This window comes from Garra rufa, chromosome 1 (genome assembly GCF_049309525.1).
Source record: "Garra rufa chromosome 1, GarRuf1.0, whole genome shotgun sequence".
Lineage (NCBI taxonomy): Eukaryota > Metazoa > Chordata > Actinopteri > Cypriniformes > Cyprinidae > Garra > Garra rufa.
Window position 1 is genome coordinate 28,662,253 of NC_133361.1, and position 10,618 is coordinate 28,672,870.

The following is a 10,618-nucleotide window of genomic DNA, read 5'->3' on the forward strand; positions in this document are numbered from 1 at the left end:
GCGGTCACCGCCGCGTCCGGAACAGAGAGCGCGGTCACCGCCGCGTCCGGAACAGAGAGCGTGGTCACCGCCGCGTCCGGAACAGAGAGCGCGGTCACCGCCGCGTCAGGAACGGAGATAAAGGACCCAGCCGTCCGCCCCCACTCCGCCCCCACCGCCAAGCGGGAACGCCGTCGCGCCGTCTCGGCCAGGCAGATGCGAATCCTCTCCTCAAACCGGACGGCCGATGCCGCCTCCTCGGAGAGGAAAAAAAAATGACTCCCCGCTGGACCCATCTGGGGATTCTGCATTCTGTCACGTGTGAACGGTGAGGTCTGGGTCCAAGTGCAGGTAAGTAAGGAATTTAATATAAACAAACAAACGAATAAACAATACAAAAAAGCCAACACGGCAAACACGACAGTAACTGGATCAGAGCAGGAAAACAAGAACATAACATAAACGGGTATCAGAAATAATGCAGACTCACAGTGTGAAGGACGAGTAGAGAATATAAGGACAAATCATAAGTGTGATCAGCTGGGGAAGACAGGTGACAAAATCAAGGCAGGTGCAACAATCAGGGAAGTGCAGTGCAGGGAAGGGAAAACAGCGACCTCCGGTGGAGGAGGGAAAAGGCACAGCCCAGAGTCATGACAGGTCCAGGGTCACACATATATAAAACGGACTTATTTCTTTTGTCAGAGAGTTCTTTTTACAGATTTAAGGAGGGTGTCTGACCTCCAGGTGATCTCGATAATTCTTTGAACAAGAATGGCCGGTGATTAAATCACCTGGGTTGTGCTAGAGTCTAAAAGCTCTTGTGTGGGACTTTAACCAAAATGAACAACTGGCATTTGGCAAAGATTGTGTTTTAATTTCCTGAATTGACTTGCCAGATCTGTCTTTTGAGACTGACGCTTGCTAGTCCAATAGCTATGTTGACACTAATCTAATCTAGTTCCCCACATTGAAAGACCGCTAATCAATAAGCTCAATAAGATCAGCCTATTAGTGAAGAAGTGGGCCAATATTAAAGACCTCCCCCATATAGCCTGTCACATGCACACAATTAAATCAAACCTGGGGAAAAAACAACAGAATAAGAACAAAACATCTCAGCAATGTTCTTTGAGTGGAGGTAATTTTCCTCTTGCGATCCACAAAGACTCCCCAACGTTCTGTGCTTTTTTGTCCTCCGGCCCTGAGCACTAAAAACATGGCGTTTTATCATATTCTCACACGCATGTGCATGAACACAAGGCTCTCACACGTTTGGTCTGTGACAGCGTGAGTCACCGCACTGTTTGGGAGCTCGGGTCCACGCTTCTGTTTTACTCATACTAATAAATGTCTCAGATCTACTGTCTGCAGGGTAGCACCTCCTCCTACTGGTTTGTCTAATTGGAACAAAATAGAGGAGACCTACATAAGTGCCAAGTCTTGGCTCAAGCTTTGCTTTCAGTGAGCTCTGAAAACAATAGCCTAGAGAGGTTTTATGAAGGTTTTGTGAAATTTGCCCTAGTTATGCAATGCTGGCAAGCCCACAGCAAGGGAGAGTCAATTATTGGGCTGATTTATAAAATTGTAGGCTGTCCAGATTGTGATATTCATCTGTTTGGCTGGCAATACTCAAGCAACCATTATAGAGAATCTATTATTTTCCATATAAAGGAGATGACTTCAAATCTTCACACTTTATGAACGTTCATAGCTAATTGTTTTTGCATAAGTCTTTTATTATTGTTTTATGTCATAGTACACAATGTAAACATGCAAACTAAAACGTTTTCTTGTTCTACAATAGTATAAAACACGACAAAGCTGTTCTTTCTTGGCAAAGCGGCTGACAGCCCCTCAGCAACAGCTAGAGGCATGCAAAGTAGTCTTGCACTTCCCTTTACCATATATGGATCACACCGGCGCGCAAGAGAGCAGACGGAAACTCGGAGAAATTAAAACGTTTTCCTGTCATCAGATGAGGACAAATTAACGTTTATTGCTTAGTTGACATCTCCCGTCTTAAAGGGATATACCACCAACCAGTTGCGCAGATTTCGATGGGCGAAGAAAAGTCTGAGACGCACAGAAACAGTCTGAGACGCGCATCGCACAGCAGTGAATGAGAAATCCACAGGTGAGATGCATTTCTATGGATTTAGACGTTGTGCTGCCTGAATGCTATGTTTTCATTTAACACTGAAGTAGAGTCTAATAAGCCTGAGTGGGAAATATTACCAGCTTTATTCTATTATCTGTAAGTGCAAGTCAATATATATCTTGTTTAGTCTTGCTTCACACCTGCGTTTTTTCTTCAATATACTAAATCGCGTTTTTTTTCTTCTAATTTAGTCTGCGTAATGGCTTTCTGTGGTTTTGAATTTCGTTTTAGTGACTGCTTAAGCTATTTAAGCTTTTGATTTAATATTTCTGCCTTTGTTTTCTCCTTGCCGATTTCTGTTTATGTCTTATAGTTGTTCAACACCTGTAGCTATGTTTCAACAGATGTTATGGCTGGTAAAGTAGCTCTCAGAGGGCGCAGTTTTTGTATTTATTGATCCATTTATTTATCTGACAATGAAAAAGAACATTGTGAATTGAATCTGAATCATCATTGTCGTATTTAGTATGCAGTCATTAGACAAGTAGAACTGTATATGGTGTGATATACATCATTAAGTTTTGTTGATGTATTTAGTGATGCAGTGTTTAATATCACGTTCATTTGAACGAAAAAGTATAAAACTACTCCATATACTAATAAATAATATTTGTTTAGATTTCAAATGTAAAAGTGCAGTGAAAGTACAAATAATGCAAGATTAATTGAAAGACGTGTGTCTGGGCAACTTAGAGTACCTATTAAAATCTTCATTTAAATGCGAACACATTTTTTATTTTACCCCTGAGTAATGTGTTGATGGTGCAATGGTGCAAAAGGGAGTTAGTTGCCAAGACAACAACACATATAGACACAAGATAAGGTTGAAAACCTAGAAGCAAATTATAAATCAAGTGTAGGGTATTCATTAAAACACAGTTTGGAGTGCAAAAACTTTTTAGTACAAAGGAGGAAAATCACATAGAATTAAATGGCACATAGGAGCTAAACAACTTAGATCAGTGTTTTGAAACAGAATTGAATCACAGTAAGTCGAATGTGATTGGAAAATATGGTAGATGTTATAAAATGCATACTTTCTATGATTTTTATATCAGGTTGTTGAGAATTTAGAAATATCATATACAAGATTGCAATATCTACATGAAAAATCTGACTTTCTATTTTTACATTGGCCGTAGAGAAGCGAGCGCTCACGCAAGAGCTTGTCCCACTGTAATTGAATGTGAAAGCTCCGCAGTCTTCCCTTTGGTGTCTGATTGACAGTTTAAATCTTTGCTGTTCTTAATGGGGGCTTGAGCAGACGTGTGAGCAGAGCTTCCTGCCACAGGTGAAAGACAGCACTCCATTCTCTCATCTGTCTTTCTGTGAGCTGCTGTGAATGTCTCAGTACAGCTATAGAAAAACAAGTGGAATTGTATTACTTTTTTCTTCTTCTTTTTACACCGACTATAGATTTTAATGTGTTGCAATCAGATCCTGTCTTGGACTTTAAGAGTCCTTTGATTTCAGAGTAAATGGTGTTTTATTAGAGCTGTTGGCTTGCAAAAGTCTATCCATTTTTCATTCCTCTCTAAAATCATGACGGCTCGTCATCATTTACCCCTTTATGTTTAATAATCAGCTGCTCCACTTTAGTGGAGTAAAATTCCACTGGCTAATTTGAGAAGACTACTTGAAACTTGCTGTTGATTTTGAGTACTATATGTATTATAGTTTTGTTAAAACGGCAGGAAATGTCAAATAAGTCAAAGGGAATATTATTGTTTTATTCTGTCATGAAATAAGCAGCACAAGATACGTTTCCATTAATATGAAAAGGACTGACAACTAGAAGATTTGTGTAACAGATAGTAATAATTTACCCCAAATAGGTGCGATATCTACAAAAAATGAAATTCAATATTTTCTGGCATTTTGTCAGTAAAGATAATTAGCTAAGGGTGTTATTGTGCTGGTACCTTGGCAGGTTTAGGACTGCTGTGCACAGCTAATTCCCAAAGCGTTTGATATTCTTCATATTCTGTCCAGTGATTAGTTTGCATAAGTAACATATATTCACTTTTCTAATCTGTTTACAGCGATTTTCACATTGGATGGGCACTTTTACCTTTATAAGTCCTTTTTTTCTAGCATGATTAAATGTATGCATCATCATTTGTGTCAAATTCCTAAATGTATTCAATCAATTTAAATAGTAAGACACTATAGGGCTGTAACCAAACAAATTAAAATGCTAACAGAATTTGCATCTTAAGTTTCATTTAGATTCATTCACACAGACTGGTTAATGCAGGACTTGAATGTATTGAACCTGCAGTTACAATTGCATAAATGTTTTAATGTTTTAAAGAAACAATGAATACTTAAATTTGAAATGATTTAGTGAAAAAAGAGAAAATATACTTTAAGTAATAACCTAAAATCAGCAGTAGGTGGAGGCAGATCACTGCATGAATGAGTCATTGAGTCATTCACTCAAACTATTCAATCAAACAGCTGATTGATTCAGTATCGAAACACAATTTGTATGTATTTTACGAGGTGGCTAATTCGTACAAATTGTGTGATATTAACTATATTAGATTATATAAATATAAATGACATGTAATACATATTTGCCCCCTTATCTTGAATTTTAGGGGAACTCTAAATGTATTTGAATAGACTAAATCATGCAGTGAAAGCATGAGCTCTAAATTTTACCATCAGTCCAGGTCCAATTTTACAATCATTAGCCTTCTGGCTAATTCTGGCACATTGTACATTTATGTATTGTGCATTGTCCCTGTCAAATTAACCTGAAAAAATAAAAATAAAAATAAAAAAATAAATGCACTGTAGTCTAATCAACATCAGTGTATGCATGTGTTTTTGTTTGGTTTTTGCAATATAGGCGATAATGTCAAATCGCATATCTTTTAAACAACAATTACAATATTATCAAAGACAATATATATTGCACACCCCAACCCCAAAATGAAATTTGTATTCATTGACTTGCCCTCTCTTTACGACTCTTTTATTTACAATGGTAGTTTATAGTGACCATGCCGAATAAGGTCCAAAAATGCATCAACTTTTAATGCTCTATTCCAAGTCCTCTGAAGCCATAAGCATTATGTGATAAAGTCATTATCCACTGAAAATCCTCCATCTTCCGTTAGTGAGCTGAACGAGAACCACAAAACTATTTTATAGCTGCAGAAGACTTGAATATAGCTCAAAATTTGGTTGTGTTTGGAGCTACATGAAGCTACTTTTTGTATTTTTTGAATACTTTTTGTGTTCAAACAAAACAAAACAAAAACAAATAACAATGATTTCTTCTCGTTTGGGTCAATTCACCACAATTCACGAGATATCACAACATTCCCTTGCTGTCTATGCAGCAAAGCTCTCAGATTTCATCAAAAATATCTTAATTTGTGTTCGAAAGATGAACGAAGGTCTTACGGGTTTGGAACGACATGAGGGTGAGTAATTAACGACAGAAATTTAATTATTGGCTGAGCTATGCTTTTAACAGTATTGCAGTATTACCTTAGCAACAGCGTCACAATCAATTGTGTGCATAAAGTCTCCTATGCACTATTTGTGTCCCTGCCTATAGCCAAATACATACAGTACTACAAGACTAGCATGTTGCCTTTGATTGATTCAAGTTGATGGCTGGTTTGCTACAAGAAGTCACAGATCCCAGTGCATGTGTCCACTGAAGTTCTTCCAGTGAGATGACTTGTGCAATGACTTGTGACATGTTGTTTGTTGAGCTGTTCTCATGAATCAAGTCTCCTGTTTGTACGCAAGCAAATTCGTGCAGAACATATTCAAGGATCAGGGAGAAGAATGATCTCGTAATTGACGCTCCTAGTCAGCGATCAGCTATGTAGTGTGCACAGCAACATGACAGGAGACAAGAAACTGAGTCTTTAAGTGTCCGCAGGGAGGCATTTTCAGTCATGTACTGCGTGCTTGGCTTATTTTGAACGTTTTTAAGAATCATTTAAGGTGCCGTGATGATTGGGACAATGATTTAGAGGGAAGTTGTCCATGTAGGCAGTGAGTCAGATCACTAGGGCCAGTATTTCACTAGCTGTCATTGTTCAGCATTCAATGACACAACACATTCGGTGTAAAAGACTGTGTCATTGCACGCCTATCTGATTTGTTCCATCACATAGTGAGTGTAAATGCAGCTTGGACGGACACAGAACTATAGCTATTCTTATTTAGTTTAATTTCAGAGAGACCAAAAGGGTTTCGAGTCTGATCGATCCCAATTGCGAAACGTCTGTGGTATTATGCCTGATGTTAACGTTGATCAACACTGCAGATTGGCTCTTTGAGAATGGCCTTGAGGGGAATAAGCTGGCATAGATCCCCTGATGGCCCCATACACCCTTTATCACAGCCTGGAGGATTATTGGTCTTATCGGCTCTCAGATCGTAATGATATGAGCCCTGGTTCCTCCGCCCTGCTACCTGCCCTGTATTAGTGTTTCCTAACCTTTTTTTGTCTCAAGACCGCAACAGCCCATCGGTAGTAGTAAGTACCAAATTATCCACATCCAACAGTTTTTAAGCCTTTTATATTTATTCCAAAAAAAATAACAGTATTTAAACAGTATATGAACTTATGTTTAGCTGTTATTTTTAATAGTTAACTTTTAACGATTGTTGAATTTTTTAGATCATCAGTCATCAAAGCTCTGTAATATGCTTTAATATTTGCTTTAAATTTCACCGAGCTGATTACCTACTAAAAACTCTCACAGATCTTGTTTTCATGCCATTTTAAGTCTTATTTTGACTCGACAAAATGGTTATATCTACACTATATTGCCAAAAGTATTGGGACACCCCCTTTCAATGAACAGGTTTGACTGCTTTAGTAATTGCCATGAGTATGAAATTGACTGGTCTGCAGAATGCAAAGTCTTAATCCCAGTTGAACACATTCAGTGACTTTAAATGTAGACCTTGCTCCAAAACCAAAAAACAAATGACTTGCACATGCACTACATGGACAAAAGTATTGGGACACCCCCTTCTTTAGAACAGAAAAATACACTTTTAAAACTGTGGCAACAAAGATGGAAACATAATAGAAGTGTCTAAAATGACTGTACCCATATGTACAAGTCATTGGTGTTTGGTGATGAGTTTTTGGCTCAAAGTCTGCATTTAAACTCACACCAGAGGTGTTCAGCTGGGATTAGGACTTTGCTATATGCAGACCAGAAAAGTTCTTCCACATTGACTTCTAGAATTTTTTCTTCTAGAACTTTGCCTTATACACAGAGGTATTGTCATGTTATTGTCATTTTATGCTTAAAGATTAAGTAGTCAAACCAGTTTATTAGAAGGTGGTGTTCCAATACTTTTGGCAATATAGTGTAAGTCTGTGAGTTGTTTACGTACTTTTTTTAAATTAGTCTTCCCATTAACGCCATTATATTGTTCATTCAGACTGATTCACAAACGCGGAATTTGTCGCATGAACCAATCACAGCCGAACATAACCAGTCATATCCAATCATATCGCGATTGAGGCAAAAAACCACAGAGCTTTTATTTTGGTGGAAAACCACGGAGAAACTTCTCTGTTGAACTAATACTTTTTTGTTGACGATATATATATAGGGCCTGATTTACTAAACAGGGAAAATTATTGTTAGAGCACAATTCCATAAAAGCACCGATGGGCGGGAAAAATTCTGTGTGTGATTTACTGACAATGCGCACATTAAAGAACACAGACGCAGCCAGATCATTTCCATAATGACCAGCGCAATCTACTAAGAGCATTGCAAATTACCACCTGCTTTAAGCAATGATTTTTTTGGGCATTAAATAATGGCACAAATACCAGTAATTTGACAAGCACAAACGTTAGTAAATCACATTGCGTGATTCATTTTAAAACAATCCTACCATAAATTTTGCATCTGAAAGGGAAACTCCTACAAATGCATATTTAATAAAGTCAGATGCCGTTTTTAGCGTTAATTCTTCACTGCTTGTTTTTAGTAAACCCTGACTGTACTATTTTAACGCCAAAAGACGGTGTGCGCTAGCGCAAGCTGTTAGCAAATCTGGCCCAGTGCTATTCTCACTGCAAACTTGTGACAATGTTTGCGCATGTTATATTTTCAAGTTAATGTTATAGGCCTAAGCGACAGAGTTTGTGTGGAGCAGCATTTACGGAGAATCATTAAAGGACACCCAGTGCATTAGATTGCTTGTTTATTTAATTATAACACAGTCTTTGTGATTTGATAATCACACTAAACCATATTGTGTCCTGAGGTGTTCTTAAAATTAATTAAAAAAAGTTGGCCATCTGGCGAGTACCACTGTTTCATATACTCAAAGCTGATTATTATTTGCATTTGGCACTAAGCAACTGTTAATTTCAGCTGCTGGTTATTAAAGATAGTATGCATTTTTTTCTTTCATTAAAAAGTGTATCATTAATTGCTAGAAAAAGATTAAAATGTTTTGACAGCCCTATTATTTTTGTAATAGTTATATGTTGTGTATACATTTTTTTTCCTCATGACTTCTGTTCTAGAAATAGAAATCTTTCTACGTTCCCATGGAATCACCCACTCACTGAGCAAACCCATGTCTCATACCGGCAACACCGGCTCTGCCTAGGGCTGTCGCGATAACCGCAATATCGCAATACCGCGCTATTGACGTGCATAACCGCAGAGGAATGCAACAACCGCAGCAACCGCGATATTTGCCTGTTTTCTTTTTTCCTAAGGATTTGCCCTTCTCACTTAATGCCTGTGTGCTGAATATTAAATTAGTAATAAGTTAGTAATGATAACATAATGTGTTTATTATGAGGCTCAGTAGATATGCACTTAACAAGCCTAAACAGACAGCGAATGAGAGAGAGATCGACTGAGCTTGTGCGATTACCTGCATCTGTCTTTCAGATCGAGTCATGCATGTATGTGAAACTAGCTTGTCATGTCCAAGGAAAGTGAAATCTCTGTCTTAACATCGATGCTCTGCTGGTCAGCTGAGCCTTTAAAAGTGGCGATTAAAGTTGAAATGATTTTAACATCGTGTTTCATTACGTCTCTCTTTGAATAAATAAGCGTTTTTGAACGTATAGTTGAATGAACGGATTAAAGACTTACTCAAAGATAGTCTCTTGCCTCCATCTTGTGGCGTATCAATGAAACTGCACTGACTGACAGCTCGCCTAAAACACGCAGGTAAAATACTGACAGAAAGTCTCTCATCCAGTCAGACTCGAGGGTGCGCGCTAACTGTTATATAGCCTACACGAAGATTTCAGATGCAAAGCCTCTAAGTATGTCTGACATTTTTTCTTCAAAATTTGCATTTCTTTCTAGCTAGGTTTCTATGTAAGTACTGTTTACTTCACTTCATATATCAACGCGATTTGGTTTCGGTTTATTGATTTCTGAATATGACCTTACATTGTAACAGCCTACACACAATTATATGGCGGTAATACCGCATACCGCGCTACTGAGCCACTCAAAATTACCGCAAGGGAAATTCCTTAACCGCGACAGCCCTAGCTCTGCCCTTCTGCTGACTGATCCGCAGCTCCGTCTGTCTTTTTGTCAGTCAGGTTAGACATAGCTTTCACTCCAACATCTCGCTTGGGGAGAAAAAGCTCAGGGTATTCTACACCCACACAGCTAATATAGATGGCACGTTCTGAGAAAGAATTGTGGGTCTGATTTGATTGGATCACATAGTGGCTAGGCAGGTTAAAATATTAAATATATGTGTATATCATTTCATTATTAAAGTGAAAAAAAAAATTGGCACCCATACAGGCAACCTTTTACCCCACCATTCAGAGCTTCATAATGAGAAGGACACTTGACATTTCTCCAATTTATGAAATACTGGAGACACGGTTATGGGCCGTCTCTCAGCGCTTACCCAGAAAGACTTCATTGTGAGAGAAGAGAGCGGTGATTGCGTCAATGACAATCACATGTTCTGCCATCACAAATGATTATGAAAACAGTGTTCCTGTTGGATTGGTGAGCCGAGAGCAATAGAATAAATAGGAAATGGTGTATAGAGCACACAGATGTTCACAGCACATATCATTAATGTTAAAGGGGACATTGGAAACAAAATTCACTTATGTGGTGTTTGCATATCTCGATACTACTACTGAATACTTAAATGTCTCGATACTACTACTACTACTACCCGATGTTACAACAAAAACATAGAATGACAGGTAAGGTAAATGAATAATAGATGATCCAAATGGAGGTTATAATTATTTTATCTATTAAAAAAGGTTTTGCATCCACTTAAAAAAAAAAAACAATAATAAAAATCACATGCCAGTGCCTACACAGGACTAAGGTGAGACTTTGATAAGAGCTAAAAGGATCAAGCCAAATCTTATTTCAAAATATAGTAATTCATTAATATCATGATAAAGTCATTTTTTGCTACTTTACATTTGTTGTTAATAATAAGAACATAGATGCAAGT

At 38.0% G+C, this 10,618-nt stretch overlaps 1 protein-coding gene across 1 annotated transcript in view; it reads left to right on the forward strand.

Moving 5' to 3' along the window:
* The first annotated feature begins 1,926 nt into the window (after nt 1-1,926).
* Nucleotides 1,927-10,618, forward strand: part of baiap3 (BAI1 associated protein 3) — a 73,928-nt gene continuing 65,236 nt past the window's right edge. Inside the window, exon 1 of the mRNA XM_073838685.1 lies at nt 1,927-2,116. The gene's annotated coding sequence lies outside the window, so the exon portion shown is untranslated. The remainder of the gene's footprint in view (nt 2,117-10,618) is intronic.